Source organism: Macaca mulatta, chromosome 7 (assembly GCF_049350105.2).
Source record: "Macaca mulatta isolate MMU2019108-1 chromosome 7, T2T-MMU8v2.0, whole genome shotgun sequence".
NCBI lineage: Eukaryota > Metazoa > Chordata > Mammalia > Primates > Cercopithecidae > Macaca > Macaca mulatta.
Window position 1 is genome coordinate 175,276,443 of NC_133412.1, and position 20,513 is coordinate 175,296,955.

Genomic DNA, 20,513 nt, shown 5'->3' on the forward strand with positions numbered 1-20,513 from the left:
ACTAAATTTAGCCATGGTGTTGGGCAAGCTGGCTCTGACGTGATCGGGTTCCCGTTAGGTCAGGGCCGCCCGCACACAGGGACGCTGACTGCGGAGGGCCCGGCCATCTCCACCCAGCCCGCCGGGAGCGCTGACTGCACCAGCTGCTAGCCACAGCTGTTCAAAGCTAAGTCTATCCGCTGATTTTTTACTTAGTGGAAAAGGCAGTGTGCCTTTTTATAGACCACCTCTTGGTTTGGTTTGGGTTTTGGGGCTTATTTGAGTAGGAAAAGGTGAATCAATACAATTTATAGAAATGAAAGTCTTGAAAATAGGGAATTGCTGGAAGTATGAATTTGGGATCCTAGTTCACCCACCTCCTCAATGGAGAGAGCGTTATCCTCGCTGATGCTCTCGCGAGAAGCCCATGGAAACAGGACTAAAGTGTTACCTCCTCGTGTTGTGGTTATTACCTCACCTCTCCATAGCTGCGTGTGGTCAGCACGCCGGCTGGCGTGGGAGGGCAGGCTTTGTCCTTAGCTTCCTTCTCTCCCCAGTGGTGTCTGTGCTGCCTTCGCACTGACAGAGGTGCAGACGCCGTCACTCTGCGGCTGGGGCACATGGACGAGGCTGCGACCCAGGCAGAGTGTGGTCTTCGGCCCAAGGGTCCAGTAACTTTGCTGCTCCACTTCCACCTAAAAGTGGGCACGCCAGCCAGAAGACTCCACATCCTGCGCCGCTACCCAGATCAGTGTTCCACAGACTAGATGTTTGCCCGCTGCGGTCCTTATCCCCCATCTTAACACTGCAGGAAACCTGGTGTTTAGTAACTTCCTGCAGCACAAGAGTTCGAGAGGACTCACTCACAGAGGCATGCTGCGATTCCAGCCCAGCTGCACGCGGCTGCTATTTGGGGGTAGCAAGAAGCATAAAGGCAAAACGACTGGCTTCGTGTCTCCTGTGAGGGTTGGCAGCAGCCATCAGCAGTAATGACAAGGAGAACTCGTATTTCTTACCACTGCCTTTATGCCAGGAGCTGTGGTGGGTGCCTCATTTCCCTGGGTTAATTTACTTACTTCTCACAACCCACCAAATAATTTACTACTCTTATCCTCATTCACAAATGAGGAAACTGAGGCACACAAAGGTGAAGTCACTTGCCCGAGGTCACGCAAATACTGAGTGGAGCCAGGTTGCTACCCAAGCAGTGTGGCCTGGGGTCCAAGCCCCGACCATCACATTACATGGTGGAAATGCCTTCTAGATGGGCAGCGTCATGGGTGATGGTGAACACAGGTGAGGGCCTGGGGACATGCTCGCAGCACGATGTCAGGCAGTAGGAACACCCCCAGGTGGACAGTGTGAAGTTACAGTATTGTCAACCTAAAGGAAGAAACTGAGACAATTCAGGGAGAGGCCAGGCCCCACGGCTCATGTCTGTCATCCCAGCTACTCAGGAGGCTGAGGTGGGAGGACCACTTGAGCCCAACAGGTTGAGACTGCAGTGGGTCATCATCTCACTACTGCATGCCAGCCTGGGCAACAGAGCAAGCAAGACCTTGTCTCAAAAAGAAGATACAGGGAGAGAGCTTATTTGGGCCAAGGTCGAGAGCTGCAGCCTGGGAAACACTTGCAAGCTGCCTTGAGAAATGCTCTGGGGGAGAAAAAGAGGCTTCAGCATTTAAAAGAGAAAGGACAGATCGGGAAGGGGGCAGTTACTCAGGTTGTTTTTCAGGAGTTCTCGCTGGTTGACAGAAACTCTTGATGAGTGATTGGCTATACATGGTTGAACTACAGGGCGCGAGATGCGGTGTCCAACATGTGGCATTGTTAGGTACATGCATAGCTACTGGTGCCAGTCTGCAGCCCACACAGCGAGCTTCAGGAGATGATCTCCCAAGGCAGGAGGGGGAGTGGGGCGTGGGGGCTCACCTTCCTCAGGAAAAAAGTGTTTTCTTCTCATCCTGAACTCCAGGTGAAACCCTTGCATCTGCATTCACCACCACTTGACACTGGGGAGAACCCCGGGCCCTGCAAGGTCGAGGGGTAACCACAGTCATGGACCCCAGGGTCTGTCCTTCACAACCATTGCCCCATGGAGATACCCAGGGCCACCCAGAGCCCGTGCTTAGCCCCGACGTTGCACTGGGGAAGCAGCCCCTATGGAGACAGTGTCAAGGGACTGCTGTGACGGCTGCGGGCTCTGACGGTGTACTTGACCCCAGAACCAGAAGAGCTTGATTCTAGTCCAGTGGCTCCCCTTCCTCAGAGGCTATTTTTTTTGTTTGTTTGTTTTGTCTTGTTTTGTTTTTGAGACAGAGTCTCACTGTGTGACCCAGGCTGGAGTGCAGTGGCACGACCTCAGCTCACTGTAACCCTGCCTCCTGGGTTTAAGCAATTCTCCTGTCTCGGCCTCCGGAGTAACTGGGATTACAGGCGCCCACCACCACACCCAGCTAATTTTATATTTTTAGTAGAGACGGGTTTCACCATGTTGGCCAGGCTGGTCTCGAACTCATGACCTTGTGATCCACCTGCTTCGGCCTCCCAAAGTGCTGGGATTACGGGCATGAGCCACCGTGCCCAGCCCGAGGCTTTTGTTTTTATGTAAGTTTAGATTTTATAAAACATCAGCATTTTTGTAAACAAACATGCTAAATTTCAGCACTTTGGAGACCACCAACACATTAGCCTCTATTCTCATTATATTACTAATGTGAACCTATAAAATTATCAAAGGTTCAGCTCTTATTTAATATGTAGTTTTATATAAGATTTCATTTGGAGGAAAAAAAAAATGGATTCCACTGTCAAAAAGTTTGAAATGCACTAAGCTTAATTCAGCTCCTTTTTTAGAGAAGGGAACAGACCTAGAGGTGCAGAGATGGGCCCACACTGACTGGAAGCCAAGTGTCCCTACTCTCATAAGACTTTCTGCTTCGTATAAAAAGCATGATGTAAATTCCACAGAACTTGGGGGTGGGGGTGCGGGCCACATAACTCTATAATCTCTAGAATTCCTATTTTCCTACTTACAGGTCTTCCTGCTCATGTCTGGTGTAGGGTGGTTGCCTTGAGGGGCTTCTAGAAATACACAGGTAAATAAATATAAGCTGGGGCTGGCCCAGGTGTACTGATTTGTGTATTTTTATAGGCTAATATGTAACAAATGGATTACTGGCCAATCCAAGAGGGGTTTTTGTTTATGTTTTGGGACCTTTTGTGTTTTTTAGAGATAGGGTCTTGTTGCCCAGGCTGGACTCAGACTCCTGGGCTCAAGCGATCCTCCTGCCTCAGCCTCCCAAGTAGCTGGGACCACAGGCCTGTGCCACCATACCTGGCAATCCAAGAGTTTTTTGACCTGTCTTCTTAATTTCTGTAATAAAAGCAACCAGTAACATACTGTTGGTGAACAAACATGCAGCACAGCTGTGATGGAAAAAGACGAGTGGAGGGGGAATGAGGAGAATCAGTGCCCGGGAGCCCCAGAGATGCTAAATGAGCACTTTACAGCCAACAGCGCTGCTCAGGTGCTTCTGCCTCCCAGAAGCGTCGCACACACACCTGCCACCCCCGAATCAGAATATGGATCAGAGAGGGTGCCAAGCAAGGGGAAAGATTAGGCCGGATCCTGGCGCTGAAGCATAACATGGAGAAGTCAAAGGCTGACATTCTCCCCGGCTCCTCCCTCCCTCCCTTTCTCAGGTGTGGTGACCTCATCTGTCTTCATTTCTGCCTCCAAAACAAGGCTCCCTTCCTGCTGCCGAGCCCCCTGCTGACTCTCCCTTGGGTTCCCCTCTGTGCGCTGCCCTAAGCTGGAGCGTCCACGTCTAATGCAACGCAGGTGAGTCCGTCCACCGGGTACTTCTTGGGTGTTTAGATGCCTGTTGAAAATGGGTCCTCAATCGGCGGGGCGCGGTGGCTCACACCTGTAATCCCAGCACTTTGGGAGGCCGAGGTGTGCGCATCACGAAGTCAGAAGATCGAGACCATCCCGGCTAACACGGTGAAACCCCGTCTCTACTAAAAATACAAAAACTAGCCGGGCGAGGTGGCGGGCGCCTGTAGTCCCAGCTACTCGGGAGGCTGAGGCAGGAGAACGGCGTGAACCCGGGAGGCGGAGCTTGCAGTGAGCTGAGATCCCGCCACTGCACTCCAGCCTGGGCGACAGAACAAGACTCTGTCTCAAAAAAAAAAAAAAAAGAAAACGGGTCCTCAATCAAGGAGCGACCCCCAGAGTGAGCGCCACGCCTGAGGCTCGGAGCAGGGTCACCTCCTCCTTTCAAACAGGAATCCATGCTGAGGCTGGAGCCTCTTTAGACCCACGTGGCCCCACAGCCCACAAAACTGAGGCTGACCCCAGGGCTTGAGCTAAAGGAAACAGTCACGCATATCACCTGTTGCTGTCAGAGGACTTGTGAGAAGCCGCCTTGTTTCCAGTGCTGTCAGAGCCCAGGTGATTCTCTAGTAAACGCTTTGCCAGGAAACCTGGAGGTTTCTTCCTTCGGGATTGCTTCTTTGTGGGTTTCAAACAGACTAGAATAAAAAGCCTGCTACGGAAAATTGACATCATAATTAAAGGCCCAGAGGTCGGTGTGAGACTGGCATGAGGGGCAGAGGAGGGACATGGGGCCCCCCCGGAGTCTCCGACCACTCCCAGGCTCAAGAGTTCCCTCTGAGGACTCACAGGGGTGAGTAGAGCTGTCGGACACATGGCTACAATTATGCCAGTGAGCAGACACTGATGAAAATCAGGAACAGGACAAGATGCACAGGGCAGGGCTGTCCAGGAGACGTCAGAGCTGCCAGCCGTCCTCTCCCCGTGGAGCCCCGCGGCGCACTGGCTTCTCCCGGTGACGGTGTGCACCAGCTCGCGTGGAGTATCGCCCACCAGGGAAGCTCGCCTGAGCATTGGCGTCCACCGTTTTACTGGGGGTTTATCATGTGTACATGGTGGCCTCGGTGTCCAGCCCCTCCAGAGGTGGAGCCATCCTGTGTGGCCCGAGACCCCCAGCATAAATCATGTCGTTTGCCTAGACTGGCCAGCAGGGCCCAAGGCCCCCGGCTAGACAAAGGCGCTCTCACCGGGCACAGCATGCCAAGGGCCTCTCGGCTGCTGCAAAGCTGGGGAAAAGGCCAGACCTCTCTTTGGACAAGGTTGAACCTTTCCTGAACAGCTGTCCTCCCCACAGGAGGAACCGGAGTACAGAGGCTCATCTGCTGGGCCGAGGTAGCTAAGGGCAATGTGGGGGTCCCACAGTCAACCCAGGACCTCCCTAACTCAAAGCTCTTCCCGCTACACAGCAAGAAGAAGGGACTTCCCAGCTAAATGGCGATGTCTGCTTTCCAGTGAATCTGAGAAAGGAGAGGCTTCCAGAGTGAGAATAACTTGCAGAGGAGAAGGAATAGAACCTGCCTTCAGAATGTGAACCACTCCCCGTAACTCAGAGATAAAACAATCCCGTACCTTGAAGTGGCTTGGAGATGAGCGTTCTTTTATATCAACATTAAATACATATGGGTATACCTAGCTTTATTTCCCCCCCTCAACTTAGAGTGTGAATGTGTGGTAAGCGTGTCCATCGCTGGCTAAGCATCTTGTATGGTCTAATTGGCAATAAGTAGGGGAGTGGGGGCCAGGCGCCGTGGCTCACGCCTGTAATCCCAGCACTTTGGGAGGCCGAGGTGGACGGATCACTTTGGGTTAAGAGTTTGAGACCATCCTGGCCAACACAGTGAAACCTCATCTCTACTAAAAATACAAACGAATTAACCAGGTGTGGTGGTGGGAGCCTGTAATCCCAGTTACTCAGGAGGCTGAGGAAGGAGAATTGCCTGAACCTGGGAGGCAGAGGTTGCAGTGAGGTGAGATCGCGCCATTGCACTCCAGCCTGGGTGACAGAGCAAGAGTCCGTCTCAAAAAAAAATAAAAATAAAAATGTAGCTAGGTGTGGTGGTGCACACCTGTAATCCCAGCTACTCAGGAGGCTGAAGCAGGAGAATCACTTGAACTCGGGAGGTGGAGGTTGTAGCAAGCCGAGATCGCGCCACTTCACTCCAGCCTGGGTCACAGAGGGAGACTTCATCTCAAAAAAAAAAAAAAAAAAAATTGTAGGGGAGTGGCAGGTTTTCAGGGAACCCAAGAGCCTGAGTCTTCCTGAATGAGCTCTCCAGCAAGGTGAAAGCCCAGCAGAGTCTCTGGAGGGCAAAAATCTCAGGCAGAAGAAACTTCTGTGACTGCATTCACTCATTCGTAACAAAACACCCGCGGCCCCCCTGCCCCAGCTGAGGATGAGGAAAGCAACCATGACTGCCGCTCTCCCTAGCTGCTTTCTCCAGCCTGGAGACCGGCGCGACTCCATCTCGCCATGAGGAGCTCGGGGTGGGAGTCTCCAGCCTAGAGGCCGGCGCGACTCCATCTCGCCATGAGGAGCTCAGGGTGGGAGGAGGCCTCACGGCCGTGTTAGGCAGCCCGTGGCTTTATGAGTGAGGACAGCCAGGACCACTGAACCCCAATACCCTCCACACTAGTTAGCACAGCAACAGTGTCAGGCAGACCCCAATCTTTCAGCTCCTGGCCCCACACTTGTGTCAATATGGTACCGCGGTGAGACCCTAAATCTGCTCCACCAAAGTTGACCCTGGAACCAGTGTTGGGTTTCTGATGACCAGGAGGACCTGGTGGTTGCCAGGGTCCCTACAGCCAGTCTGCACACCTGCCCCCGGGCACGACAGTGTTTCTATGTCCTCATCAAAACAAGAGAAAAGACGGCTGGGTGAGGTGGCTCACACCTGTCATCCCAGCACTCTGGGAGGCTTAGGTGGGAAGATAGCTGGAGCCTAGGGGTTCAAGACCAGCCTGGGCAACATAGTGACACTGACCCTGTCACTACCAAAAAAAAAAAAAATTAGCTGGGTGTGGTGACGCCTGCCTGTAGTCCCAGCCATATGAGAGGCTTGAGGTGGGGTCACTTGAGCCCAGGAGACTGAGGCTTCATTGAGCCATGCACTTCAGCCTAGATGACAGAGCAAGACCCTGACTCAAAAACAAAACAAGAGAAAAGAGCAATGGAATGGTTCCTCTGGAAACTCAATTTGAAGAAGGATCCTTTTTCTGACATGCTCTTCCTCCACTTTTAGCATGGAAATATACCTTTGGAAATGGCAAGTGTAAATACGGAAATATACCTTTGGAAATGGCAAGTGTAAATACTAGTGTCTTTTATAATTCTCCACTTGAAAAAAATTGGCAATACCATTTTAAAATTTAAATAGTACGATAATGCTGACCAGCTTCCAGACCTATGAAATCCCAATTTCTAGGAACCCCAGTCTAGTTCAAACCCTGGTTTTACAGAAAATGAAATAGAGAAAGGAAAGCCCCATAACTGGTGAGCCAGCCCCTGTTGTGTATCTGCTAAGATCTCACAGAGTTAGCTGGGCGTGGTGGCTCATGCCTGTAATCCCCGCACTTTGGGAGGCCAAGGCAGGTGGATCACTTGAGATCAGGAGTTTGAAACCACCCTGGCCAACATGGTGAAACCCTGTCTCTACTATATAAAAAATTATCTGGGCATGGTGGTACACCCCGGTAGTCCCAGCTACTCGGGAGGCTGAGGCAGGACAATCACTGGAGACAGAGGTTTCAGTGAGCTGAGATTGTGCCACTGCACTCCAGCCTAGGTGACATAGTAAGACTGCATCTCCAAAAAAAAACTCACCAAGTTGTATGTTGGCGGGTAGTACTTTATCTTGACTACCATTTGGTTTCTTTCTAGGTTGTGAATTTTTTGAAAGTCTAGGAAAATGCACATTTGAAAGATTTATTTGAGACAGGCAATGGATCTCATATAGAAATGTTTTACTTTACCAAGTAAAAATTCAGATATTTCTTACATAGAAAATATTTCCCGTATTAAAAAGCTAAATTTTGGCCGGGCATGGTACCTCATGCCTATAATCCCAGCACTTTGGGAGGCCAAGGTGGACATATCACAAGGTCAAGAGATCGAGACCATCCTGGCCAACATGGTGAAACCCCGTCTCTACTAAAAATACAAAAATTAGCTGGGCGTGGTGGCAGACACCTGTAGTCCCAGCTACTCGGGAGGCTGAGACAGGAGAATCACTTGAACCCGGGAGGCAGAGGTTTCAGTGAGCTGAGATCGCGCCACTGCACTCCAGCGTGGGCGACAGAGCAAGACTCCATCTCAAGAAAAAAAAAAAAAAAAGCTAAATTTCTCAGAATACTTGAGAAAAGATCTTTGGAATCATCTTCAGTCTGCCATACAGGATGTACCAGAAATGCTCTGTCATGTATAGTCACACATTTTCTACTTTTAAAAAAGTGCCCTAGAATAAATAAGAAGTAGCCAGGCTTGGTGGCTCACAGCTAGTAATCCTAACACTTTAGGAGGCCAGGGTGGGTCGATTGCTTGAGGCCAGGAGTTCAAGACCAACCTGGCCAACATGGCAAGACCCTGTCTCTTTAAATAAAAAAAATACATAATTTTTTTTAAAAAATAAGAAGTACCCATGTTTTCCACCAGTTGACCTTGAAAAACTAGGGTGTCAAAACTCAAATCCGGCTGGGCATGGTGGCTCATGCCTGTAACCCCAGCACTTTGGGAGGCCAAGATGGGCAGATCCCTTGAGCCCGGGAATTTGAGACCAGCTTGGGCAACATGGTAAAAGCCTGTATCTACAAAAAAATACATAAAAATTAGCCAGGCATGGTGGCACATACCTGTAGTCCCAGCTACGCAGGAGGCTGAGGTGGGAGGAACACCTGAGCCTGGGAAATCAAGGCTGCAGTGAGCCAAGATTGCGCCACTGCACTCCAGCCTAGGCGACAGAGTGAGAACTTGTCTCAAAAAAAGAAGAAGAAAAAATCAAATCCAACCCCCTTGGTGAGGATTTGACCCAAATGAAGACAGTGAAAAGAATTTCAATCAACAGGTATCTGTGGGGTGGCACATGTGGGCACTGGGGACTCAGTATGCCCTGGACAGTATCACCCTCTTGGTAGACAGAGCGGACACCCACAGCATAGAGGGGTCAGTGCTAGCAGCATGGGTCACACCTGCCCACCCGCCCCCGGCCCAGTCCCTGTGATCTTCTTCACCTCAGGAACTGACATCACCACCCAGCAGACTCACCAAGCCAGAAACCCGGAGGTTGGCCATGATTCTTCCCTTCCTAGGATTCTTAGATCCTAGAGACTGCACCTTAGCCTAGCCTTTCTCTCCTGCCCCGGCCCCGCCCCTTCCCTAGTCTGCAGTGACAGCTTTCTCTCCAGGACATGTTAAAATAGAGATCACGTCGCCCTCTTGCTTAAAACCCTCGAGTGGCTTCACATGGCACTTAAATAAAGCCTGAGTCCCTCCCCACGCTGACCTCTGCAGCCATGGCCAGCCGTGCTCCCACTGGTCCATCGTTGATTTCTGCTTCTCACCCACCAACCTCCTTCCTGCCCCAGGGCCTTCACACACGCTGTCACTGTCACTTCCTACTTCTAGCTCCCAAAGTGATGGCGCTGACTGTTTTCAACGGCAGGTCTAAAATGCAATGGTTTCTCTCGAAAGGGGCTTTCTCTGACCACCCTCCTGAAATTGGGAATCCCCCATCCCCTTACTCTCTATCAGGGCACCCTATTTTCATCAGAGCCCTGGTACAATTTGTAATTTCATTTATTTCTTAGTAGAGGGCCTCCGCCACAAGGCAGGGAGCTCCTCTGCTTTTTCATGGAGGTGGCCCCAGTGCCCAGCTCCATCCCTGGTGCAGACGGGACAGCTTGCTCAGCTTGTGAAGTGAATGAGACGTGAAGAGCAGGATGCACACCCCGTAGTGACTGTGCCTGAAGGGGGCAGAACCGTGGGAGGACATTCGCTCATCCCAATGTCTATGGAGCGTGCCAAGCAATGACAGCGGTGAACCCAATGCAGACGCCCCAGTTTCCATGTCCTGAGACAGTCCAGTGAGTCAGGCTCCATGGCAGGAAGCCGGCATCGCAGTGGGGAGAGGCTAGGGCACTGCAGGGAGGCTCCCCACTGGGCTTCCCCTGATGAAAGCAGAGAATGCCCCAAGCAAGAGAATGCATTCAAAGACCTGAAGATGAAGGAGGCTGGAAGATTTGCCAGGGTTTGGCTGACAGAGTGGCAAAGAAAAACAAAACAAGGAAAAACTACTTATGACAATTAGATACATACAAAAGGCTTCACAGGTAAATCTTTCTAATCCTTTTTTTTTTTTTTTTTTGGAGATGGAGTCTCCCTCCCTTGCCCAGGCTGGAGTCCAGTGGCATGATCTGGGCTCACTGCAACCTCCGCCTCCCAGTTCACACCATCACACCGTTCTCTTGCCTCAGCCTCCCGAGTAGTTGGGACTACAGGCGCCCGCCACCACACCTGGCTAATTTGTTTTGTATTTTTAGCGGAGACGGGGTTTCACCGTGTTAGCCAGGATGGTCTGGATCTCCTGACCTCGTGATTCGCCCGCCTCGGCCTCCCAAAGTGCTGGGATTACTGGTGTGAGCCACCGCGCCCAGCCTTAACCAACCTTTAAAGATCAGATAATATGAATTTTCCTTAAATTGATCCCAAGCATAGAAGAAGAAGGAAAACTGCTTTTTTAATAAAGCAAATATAATGATACCAAACTCCAATAAAGACTGCACACAAAAAGAAAATACAGACCAATCTCATTTATGCATACTGATGCAAAATCTTAGCAAATTAACAAATACAATCCAATGTATATTACAAAGGGAATACAACATATCCTTTTACTCAAGTGAGCAGGCTTGTCATTGACAATAAGGAGACAAGCTGACATTAGCTCCTCCTCATACAATGCAGTGGGGAGTCCCAGCACTGCCTACACATTATTCCTAACAAAAATGTTCAATCTGAACCTTACCATGATCAAACAATCAGACAAATCCAGACTGTGCAAAATTCAACAAGACAACTGGCACGGATGCTTTAAAATGTGAAGGCCGAATCCTGCTTTTGCCCATAGGGAGTCCAGAATTACCCTCCCACCATAAAGAACTGCAGAATTAGAAAAATACATGAAGGCCGGGCACAGTGGCTCACGCCTGTAATCCCACACTTTGGGAGGCTGAGGTGGGCAGATGGCTTGAGGAAAGGAGTTCAAGACCAGACTGGTCAACATGGCGAAACCCTGTCTCTACTAAACATGTAAAAATTAGCTGGGCATGGTGGCAGGTACCTGTAATCCAGCTACTTGGGAGGCTGAGGCGTGAGAATAGATTGAACCTGGGAGGTGGAGGTTGCAGTGAGCAGAGATTGTGCCACTGTACTCCAGCCTGGGTGACAGAGTGAGACTCTGCCTCAAAAAAAAAAGAGAGAAATACATGAAAACTTTTTCAGACATTGGTCAGGATAAAGTGTAGGCTGTGATTTTGGTATCCACAGAGGTCCTGGATTCAGTCTCCCACAGGCACTAAGTGTGACTATAAACTAATTGTGATGGTTCATTTTATGTGTCGACTTGACTGGACTAAGAGATGCCCACATAGTTGGGGAACCATTGTTTCCGGGTGTGTCTGTGAAGATATTGCTGGAGGAAATTAGCATTTGAATCAGTGGACTGAGTAAAGATCTGCCCTCAGCAATGTGGGTGGGCCTCATCCAATCCATTGAGGGCCCAGATGCTGGGACACCCATCTTCTGCCCTCAGACGCTGGAACTCTCAGCTCTTGGACCTTCAGTCTCTGAGATTTATACCTATGGCCGCTCTCTCCACCCCGTGACCACACCTTATCTCTCGGGCCTTCAACTTCCAATTGGAAGTTATAGCATTGACTCACCTAGTTCCCAGGCCTTCAAACTCAGACTGAATGACATCATGGGCTTTCCTGGTTTCCAGCTTGCAGATGCCATACTGTGGGACTTCTTGGCTTCCATAATCATACCAGTCAATTCCTATTATAACTCTCCATTGGTTTATATTCACCAATATATAACCTACTGCTTCTGCTTCTCTAGAAAACTCTAATACACTGATCGCTGATTGAGCAAATAAATACATATATCAGAAAAATAAAAGCTGGATCTTTCACTGAGACAGGGTTTGCAAACACAGGAAGAAGCTAGGAAGATCCCTGGGAGATGCTGAATCAGAAACAACAGTCAAATTCAGGACATGTACATACACACACATATACAGACAAAGATAACAAAAGAATTATAGATTGTGTGTATATATGTAAAGCGTTTGTACATATATATGTTTCCTAGCCCTCTTCTAAGAGGGTCTAGAAGCACCAATCCCTGGCAACTCTGAGCACACTGAGGGCCAAGAACTTCATCTCTCAATTCTGTTCTGTTCTGTACTCCACTAAAAGGAAACATAGTTCGTCTTAGTCCTTTCTGTTGCTTATAGCAGAATACCTGAAACTGAGTAATTTATAAAGAAAAGGAATTTATTTCCTACAGTTCTGGGGGCTGAGAAGTCCACGGTCAAGGGACCACATTTGGTGAGGGCCTTCTTGCTGGTGTGGACTCTGCAGAGCCCTGAGGTGGCACAGGGCATCACACGGCGAGGCGGCTGGGTGTGCCAGCTCAGGTCTCTCTTCCTCTTCTTATAAAGCCACCTGACCCAGTCCCAGGATAACCCAGGAATCCATGAATATATTTCTCCATTCTTGAGGGCGGAGCCTGCATGACCCAGTCCCCTCTCAACACTGCCACATGGGGGATGAAACTGCAACATGAGCTTTGGAGTGACAAATATTCAAACCATAGCACAGTGCCTTGGAGAGATGGCTGAGTCTACAAGTTAACCCTGGAACTTTTTTTTTTGGGGGGGGGACCAGAAATTAAGGAAGTACTCAAAGAATGATGGGGACATATTAAAAGGACACAGGGGCCAATTTGCAGGTTCTCCCACTCTTCAAATCTAGGGTAATTTGAGTTTCAATACAAATAATGAGACTATCAGATTACAACCCACTGAACAAAATAAGATTCATGAGTCCATGCTAGTAAATAAAGGAATGAAAAAACTATATGAGGGAGAAGGGAAAGGTCTTCCTTATGATAGAATGCCAATTAATAAATATCAAAAAAAGGATGAAAATAGATCATTATGGGCCGGGCGCAGTGGCTCACGCCTGTAATCCCAGCACTTTGGGAGGCCGAGGCGGGCAGATCACAAGGTCAGGAGATCGAGACCACGGTGAAACCCCGTCTCTACTAAAAATACAAAAAATTAGCCGGGCGCGGTTGTGGGCGCCTGTAGTCCCAGCTACTCGGGAGGCTGAGGCAGGAGAATGGCGTGAACCCGGGAGGCGGAGCTTGCAGTGAGCCGAGATCGCGCCACTGCACTCCAGTCTGGGCGACAGAGCGAGACTCCGTCTCAAAAAAAAAAAAAAAAAAATAGATCATTATGGTATAGCAACCACTACATAGGTGGTTGATAAAGGCAAGACTCATCAATAGATGCTAAGGCTGGTGGGTGGATGTCTGATAAGGCACAAGGTATTAGTAGGATAGTGGAATCTCTCTCTGCAACATGCCAATCAAACATAAAGTGGGGACCAGGCACGGCGGCTCATGCCTGTAATCCCAGCACTTTGAGGGGCCAAGATGGGAGAATCGTTTGAGCCCAGGGGTTTGAGACCAGCCTGGACAACATAGTGAGACCCTATCAATACAAAAAAAAAATTTAAAAATAAAAAATTAGCTGGGCAGTGCCTGTAGTCCTAGCTACTCAGGAGGCTGAGGATTGCTTGAGCCCAGGAGTTGAAGGCTGCAGTGGGCTATGACTGCACCACTGCACTACAGCCTGGGAGACAGAGCGAGATCCTAGTAAATAAAGTAATTTAATTAATTGGGGAATGGTGACTTCACATTGGAGAAACCTGGCAGACACTGCCTTGGCCAGGTGACAGAGGCTAACATCAGCAGCAGTGGGCAAGGAGAACATGAGCCCCCTGATGCAATGCACTGCACCACCAGGAACACACGTCTGCAGTTGTCTTGCCAAGAATGGGGTCATGAGGACACATCGCCTGGACCCAGGTGGGGGGCCAGCCCGCAGAAGAAAGGTTTGTATTCTGTAAGATAATGCCATGCTTTCAACGTTTTTGCCCCTTCCAAATTTTATATTGAAATGTAATCCCTTACTATCCCACTGGTCTTTAAAAGAAAACAATTTTATTTTATTTATTTATTTATTTTTTGAGACGGAATTTCACTCTTGTCGCCCAGGCTGGAATGCAATGGTGCGATCTCGACTCACTGCAACCTCCGCCTCCCGAGTTAAAGCAAATCTTCTGCCTCAGCCTCTCGAGTAGCTGGGATTGCACGCATGCGCCACCACAGTCAGCTAATTGTGTATTTTTAGAAGAGACAGGGTTTCTCCATGTTGGTCAGGCTGGTCTCGAACTCCCAATCTCAGGTGATCCGCCTGCCTCAGCCTCCCAAAGTGCTGAGATTACAGGTGTGTGCCACCGCACCGGGACTTTTTTTTTTTTTTTCTGAGACGGGGTCTCGCTCTGTCGCCCAGGCTGGGGTGCAGTGGCACGATCTTGGCTCACAGCAAGCCCCGCCTCCCTGGCTCACGCCATTCTCCTGCCTCAGCCTCCCGAGTAGTAGCTGGGACTACAGGCACCCGCCACCTCGCCCGGCTAATTTTTTGTATTTTTAGTAGAGACGGGGTTTCACCGTGTTAGCCAGGATGGTCTCGATCTCCTGACCTCGTGATCCACCCGTCTCGGCCTCCCAAAGTGCTAGGATTACAGGCGTGAGCCACCGTCTGCCCAGTTTTTTGTATTTTTAGTAGAGACAGGGTTTCACCATGTTGGCCAGGCTGATCTTGAACTTCTCAGGTGATCACCTCAGGTGATCTGCCCACCTCAGCCTCCCAAAGTAGAAAAAATATTTTTTAAAACAAAGGGCAATAAAAAAAACAAACGTCATCCCTAGGGCAGCAGCACGGGGAAGTGTGGCCTCTGGGAGGTGACTGAGTCGTAGGGCTCTGCTCTCAGGAACGGGATTTGATGGCCTTATAAAGGGGCTTGATGGAGAGAGTTTGGCCCTTTTCACCCCTTTGCCATGTGAGGACAGAGTTCATCCCTGTGGGAGTGCACAGCCGTCAAGGCACCATCTTGGAAGCAGGGGCCAGGCCCTCACCAGACAAGAAATCTGCCAATGCCCTGATGCTGCACTTCCAGCCTCCAGAACTGGGAGCAATCAAGGTCTGTTCTTTTTTTTTTTTTTTTTTTGGAGACAGAGACTCGCTCTGTTGCCCAGGCTGGAGTTACAGTGGTGTGATCTCTGCTAACCACAACCTCCGCCTCCCGGGTTCAAATGATTCTCCTGCCTCAGCCTCCCAAGTAGCTGGGACTACAGGCATGCACCACCATGCCCAGCCAATTTTTGTATTTTTAGTAGAGACAGGGTTTCACCACGTTGGCCAGGATGGTCTTGATCTCTTGACCTCATGATCTGCCCACCTCAGCCTCCCAAAGTGCTGGGATTACAGGCATGAGCCACCACACCTGGCCAAAGGTCTCTTTATAAATGACCCTGTCTGTGGTATTTTGTTATAGCAGCACAAACGGACTAAAATAGACTGTCAAGGACACTAAGAGACAAAGTGAGGCTGAGGGGCTGTTCCTGCCAGGAGGCTGAGGAGACATGGCAAGGAATTACCATGCAATTCTCTGGATAGAGAATAGAACAGAAGGGAAAGAAGACTTTGTGCGTATCTGGTAAAATGGAATGGAGTCTGATGTTGATTCACTTTTGTTTTGTTTTGTTTTGAAGGCAGAGTCTCACTCTGTCACCAAGCTGGAGTGCAGTGGCGCAATCTCAGCTTACTGCAACCTCCACCTCCTGGGTTCAAGTGATCCTCCCACCTCAGCCTCCTGAGTAGCTGGGATTACAGGTGCGTGCCACCATGCCCGGCTAATTTTTGTATTTTTAGTAGAGACAGGGTTTCACCATGTTGGCCAGGCTGGTCTGAAACACCTGACCTCAGGCAACCTGCCCACCTCGGCCTCCCAAAGTGCTGTGATTACAGGCGTGAGCCACCGTGCCCAGCCAAATTCACATTGTTTTTAACAGTGTCAATTTCCTGACACAAGGTCGGTAAGAAAGTCAAGTAGGAGAAGGTTCGTGTTTGTGGAGGTATACTCTGGGAATCAAGGGTGCCGGGGCATCAGATCAGATAAAGACAATGTATCTATACATCTATAAGAGAGAAGGTGGGCTGGGCGAGGTGGCTTATGCCTGTAATCCCAACACTTTGGGAGGTCGAGGCAGGCAGATCATGAGGTCAGGAGTTTGAGACCAGCCTGGTCAATATGGTGAAACCTCATCTCTACTAAAAATACAAAAATTAGCCAGGTGTGGTGGTGCGTGCCTGTAGTCCCAGCTACTTGGGAGGCTGAGGCAGGACAATTCCTTGAACCCAGGAGGCAGAGGTTGCAATGAGCCCAGATCGCACCACTGACTCCAGCCTGGGCGACAGAGCAAGACTCCATCTAAAAAAAAAAGAAAGAGAGAGAGGAGGTGAGGGAGCAAATATGATGAAGGGGGTATGTGGCCCCTGAGGTAGTCCTGGGGGACTACAGGCAGACGCGACCAGGCGCAGCTAATTTTTATATTTGTTGTAGAAACATGGTCTTTGCCAGGTTGCCCAGGCTGGTCTCAAACTCCTGAGCTCAAGCAGTCCGCCTTCCTTGGCCTCCCAAAGTGCTGGGATTACAGGTGTGAGCCACTGCACCCAGCCAAGAAGTTTCCTGATGTCAGAGTGGAATTGCAATTTCAGCTCCATTTGCCTCTCAGTACTCTCATCCGTGGAAAGGAGATAATGATTCCTATGTATGTCTTCGGGAGGATCATGTAAAGCATGCAGAGGAAGCTCAGCAGATAACACCTGCTGTCATTATTATCATTGTCCTATCCCCATTTCACACTGAGAAAACAAAGGCTCTGAGAGGGAAAGGGGTCCACTGAAATTAGCAGCCCTGACCGGGCGCAGTGGCTCACGCCTGTAATCCCAGCACTTTGGGAGGCTGAGGAGGGCAGATCACCTGAGGGCAGGAATTCAAGACCATCGTGACCAACATGGAGAAACCCTGTCTCTACTAAAAATACAAAAAATGGGCCGGGCGCGGTGGCTCAAGCCTGTAATCCCAGCACTTTGGGAGGCCGAGACGGGCGGATCATGAGGTCAGGAGATCGAGACCATCCTGGCTAACACGGTGAAACCCCGTCTCTACTAAAAAAAATACAAAAAACTAGCCGGGCGAGGTGGCGGGAGCCTGTAGTCCCAGCTACTCCGGAGGCTGAGGCAGGAGAATGGCGTGAACCCGGGAGGCGGAGCTTGCAGTGAGCTGAGATCCGGCCACTGCACTCCAGCCTGGGTGACAGAGCGAGACTCCGTCTCAAAAAAAAAAAAAAAAAAAATACAAAAATTAGCCAGGCATGGTGGCACATGCCTGTAATTCCAGCTACTTGGGAGGCTGAGGCAGAAGAATCACTTGAACCCGGGAAGTGCAGGTTGTGGTGAGCCAAGATCGTGCCATTGCACTCCAGCCTGGGCAACCAGAGCAAAAAAAAAGAGGCTGAGTGTGGTGGCTCACACCTATAACCCCAGCTCTTAGGGAGGCAGAGGCAGGAGGATAGCTTGAGCCCAGCCAGGAGTTCGAGACCTGCCTGGGCAATATAGCAAGACCCCGTTCTCCACAAAAAGGAAAAAAAAAAGACAAAAAAAAAAAAAAGAAATTAGCAGCCCTGGTGGGACAAGAGATTACAATGGTAGTGGGGAAGATGGGAGGAAACAGCATTTTAGTTTATTTTGATGGCTACGCAGATTTGTACAACTCTTTGGAAGGGTAATTAGGTAATGTTTAAAATGTTTAAAATGCTAAACATTTAAAATGTTTAAAATGTCATACATTTTGACTCTGCAATTCTGCTTCTAGGAATTTAGCCACCAGTACTTGCACAAAAGAATGACAGCTACAAGCCCGAGAATGCTCACAACAGCACCATTCTCCATATTGAAAAAGATACAGAAGCCGTGAAGAAATTACTAAATGAATAAAAGTGCATCCTGGTCAGGCGTGGTGGCTCGCACCTGTAATCATGGCACTTTGGGAGGCCGAGAGGCGTCAAGAGTTCAAGATCAGCTTGGCCAACATGGTGAAACCCCATCTCTACCAAAAAAGAAATACAAAAATTAGCCGGGTGTGGTGGCGTGAATCTGTAGTCCCAGCTGCTCAGGAGGCTGAGGCAGGAGAACTGCTTGAACCAGGGAGGTAGAGGGTGCAGTGAGCCGAGATCATGCCATGGCACTCCAGCCTGGGCGACAGAGTGAGACTCCATCTCAAAAAAGGAAAAAAAAAAAAAAGTGCACCGAGAGCTGCAGACATCTCAGCACATGACAACTCCATTCTAACCTCTGCACTAAGAGAGGACAAAACAGTAGCATGCTTCTAGAAGCACAAGGTCCTAGGGTGACCCCAGCACCCCCATTACAATGCCTGCCAGAGAAGCTCAGTGATGCCAGAATTTACTATTTGTTTTTAGCCAACACCTAATGACAGACCCCTGGCACCTCCCTTCGAGCATTTACTAAAAATGCCTTGCAAATATGAATCCTGCTTCTATCCCTTTGAGACATGTATGTATCTCCTTCAGCTCTGGAGTGTTTCTAAGGACCTGAAAGCCGTCCTTTTGAAATGTAATCATGAGGAAGGTTAGACTTCCCAGTCTCTGTGGGAAGACAGAATCCTAACTTCTGTAATTGACAGCTGGCCTAATCACATGACATTGATCAACCCTTTGTGATTTTTCACTGGAGTCCCTTCTTTCGCAGGTATCCCCTTTCCTTGTTTCCTCCCTCCCTCCTGCCTCCTTTCCTTCCCATTATCTTTCTCCTCTGTTTTAACCACTTGTAAGTTCTCACCTACCTGAAGTGTTGGTAAATTCTCTTTTCTTTTCTTTTCTTTTTTTTTTTTTTTGAGACAGAGTCTCGCTCTGTCGCTTAGGCTGGAGTGCAGTGGCACGATCTCGGCTCACTGCAGCCTTCACCTCCTGGGTTCAAGCAATTCTCCTGCCTCAGCCTCCTGAGTAGCTGGGACTACAGGCGCATGCCACCACGCCGGGCTAATTTTTTTGTATTTTAGTAGAGACGGGGTTTCACCATGTTGCCCAGGCTGGTCTTGAAGTCCTGAGCTCAGGCAATCCGCCCACCTCAGCCTCCCAAAGTGCCAGGATTACAGCAGTGAGCCACGGTGCCCAGCTGAGCGTTGCTAAATTTTAATCAGAGGTGGGAGTATAGAATGAGACCACCACTTCTCCTGTTGTCCTTCCCAGCTTTTCCCCACCTCTCCTTTCCCCTAGTTTATAAGACAGGAGAAAGGGGAGAAAGCAAAACGTTGGAAAGAAACAGAAGTAAGATAAATAGCTAGACGACCTTGGCGCCACCACCTGGCCCTGGTGGTTAAAATAATCATAATAATATTAACCCCTGACCTAGACTACTAGTGTTATCTGTAAATTCCAGACATTGCATGAGAAAGCACTGTAAAACTTTTTGTTCTGTTAGCTGATGCATGTAGCCCCCGTCACGTTTTCCACACTTGCTTGATTTATCATGACCCTTTCACATGGATCCCTTAAAGTTGTAAGCCTTTAAAAAGGCCAAGTATTTCTTCTTCAGGGAGCTCGGCCCTTAAGACGCGAGTCTGCCGACGCTCCCGGCCAAATACAAAACCTCTTTCTTCTTTAATCCGGTGTCTGAGGAGTTTTGTCTGCGGCTCGTCCTGCTACAGAAGGACCTTAAAGATTGAGTCCACCTCCCAATTTACAGATGGGCAAATTGAGGCCCAGAAAAGTTCCCACACATGTTCAGAATTCTACATCCAGCCTCTGTTCTGGCTGTTCTCTTTCCGCCTCTGGCTGCCCAACTCCCTCCTGCCCTTGCACCCCTAACATTAACAGCCAGAGTGATCGTCCAAAAACACCCATCTGATCCATTCAGAACCCTGCCTAGCAACCACCATTCTGGAAAGCAAATCGCTGCCCCAGCTACCTTCTCTCCTCTTGTGACAGGTCAAATCTTACCCCGGAGCCTTCCAACCTGCTATTTCACATCTTGCCCTGACTTGGCTTTTTTTTTCCCCCGAGACAGAGTTGGGTCTTACTCTGTTGCCCACACTGGAGTACAGTGGCTCCATCTCTGCTCACTGCAACCTCCGCCTCCTGGGTTCAAGCGATTCTCCTCCCTCAGCCTCCCAAGTAGCTGGGATTACAGGCATCCGACACGATGCCCAACTAATTTTTGTATTTTTAGTAGAGACAGGGTTTCACCATGTTGGCCAGGCTGGTCTTGAACTCTAGACCTCGTGACCCACCCGCTTCAGCCTCCCAAAGTGCTGGGATTACAGGCATGAGCCACCGTGCCGGGCCCTGACCTAGCTATTGACTGCTTATCCTGGAGTCTATCTCTCTAGTGCCAGAGCTGAGACGCTCGCAGCCTCTCCCCCATCT

The 20,513-nt window shown here is 49.6% G+C and overlaps 2 long non-coding RNA genes across 2 annotated transcripts in view; one reads left to right on the forward strand and one right to left on the reverse strand.

The window, feature by feature from the left end:
* LOC144330421 (uncharacterized) overlaps window positions 1-20,513 on the reverse strand; it is a 117,591-nt gene that overhangs the window by 27,245 nt on the left and 69,833 nt on the right. The gene's annotated exons all lie outside the window — the stretch shown is intronic.
* On the forward strand, window positions 58-5,507 carry LOC106999575 (uncharacterized). The gene is made up of 3 exons (XR_001446484.3): window positions 58-3,077; window positions 3,685-3,823; window positions 5,284-5,507. It is a non-coding gene; the product is annotated as an uncharacterized LOC106999575 (long non-coding RNA).